At 45.8% G+C, this 1,374-nt stretch overlaps 1 protein-coding gene across 4 annotated transcripts in view; it reads right to left on the bottom strand.

Moving 5' to 3' along the window:
- TCEA3 (transcription elongation factor A3) overlaps window positions 1-1,374 on the bottom strand; it is a 44,106-nt gene that overhangs the window by 18,328 nt on the left and 24,404 nt on the right. The gene's annotated exons all lie outside the window — the stretch shown is intronic.

The raw sequence follows: 1,374 nt of genomic DNA, 5'->3' as shown, positions 1-1,374 counted from the left end.
CACCGCAGCTCTTTGCTCCAGCTGGTCTCTCCTCCTGAATGCTCTTGCTCCAGGTTTTCCTCTGACTGGTGCCTTTCCATCAGACAGGTCTCAGGTTCTCAGCAAGGCCTCCCCAGCCCAGGCAGACTGTCCCGCCTCTGTAACTCTCTCGCACATCACCCAATTTCTTCCCTTCCTGGCACCTATCCAAATCTATAATTAACTTGTTTATGTGTTTATAAACATTGTCTCCCTCCATCTCTAGATTATAGGTTCCAGAATGTAAGTACCCCATTGGTTGGTTCCACCATCTATCAGTGTTCTAGGTAGGTGCTTGATAAATCTTTGCTGTGTGAATGAATGAATGAATGAATGATGAATTGAGGGAATCAAAGAGATCTAGACAGAGCTGAATTTGGCAGGCGCAGGTCCTCTTTGAAAGGCCAGTGGCCCCACTCCTCAGGCCTAAGCAAGGGATCTCTCTGAGCCAGTGTCCACAGTTCCCATGACCTGGGCCAACCTTAGTTCCTACAGCTGGGATGAAGCCCAGGTTCTTCCTGGTGCTGCCCTTATCTGACCTGTGTGCCCCATTACCACATCCTCAACACCTGGGAATCACCAGAGGGGAACTGCCAGAGGGGAGCCTGTAGCATGCTGCTTTGAGGGATGCATAACACAATGACAATAATAATGCTGTCATTTTTTGGAATGCTTACACTGAGGAGGTATATTTTTCAACAACCTAGGCTCCAGAGCCAAACTCCCAGGTTCAAATCCTGACACCACCACTTTGTAACTGTGTGACCTTAGATAAGTTTCCTTAACCTCTCTGTGCCTCTATTTTTGCACTTGTAAAATGGGGATAATAGTACTCACTTTATAGGGTTATTAAGAGGATTAAAGCATCTAAGGCATTCCAGAGAATGCCAGGAGCAAAGTATTAGATAATTCACATAGACTACACATTGAGTGTGAATATTATGACTAAGTATACCCATTTATTGAGCATGTATATGGGCTGGGAACAGTGTTCAACACTGCATTTCCTCATCTGATCCTCACAATGACTTGAGAGATCAATAGATACTCAGAAAGCTGAACTGACTTTTCCAAGGTCATCCAATTAGTCAATGCCAGAGTCAGGCCACAAACCTAAGTCTGTGTGCCTTCCAAAAAATTTTTTTCAACATATTTCACTGTGTCTCTAAAAGACAGAGACTTTCCAAGTCCCATTACCCAAGCTAGACTAGGCTGCTTGGAGCATTTTCTCCCCACTTTCCTGGCAGGGGGGCACTCCAGCCAGCGCCCTCCTGCTTGGCTAGAAGCCACCGGAAGGGTGGAATTAGTGATTGGGTGGAATTTCAGACAGCCAGCTCATTGTGCTTTTAATGCAAA

The sequence above is a fragment of the Tamandua tetradactyla genome, chromosome 2 (genome assembly GCF_023851605.1).
Source record: "Tamandua tetradactyla isolate mTamTet1 chromosome 2, mTamTet1.pri, whole genome shotgun sequence".
NCBI classification, from domain to species: domain Eukaryota; kingdom Metazoa; phylum Chordata; class Mammalia; order Pilosa; family Myrmecophagidae; genus Tamandua; species Tamandua tetradactyla.
The sequence above is the reverse complement of the archived record's forward strand: the minus strand, read 5'-3'. Positions and strand labels throughout refer to the sequence as shown.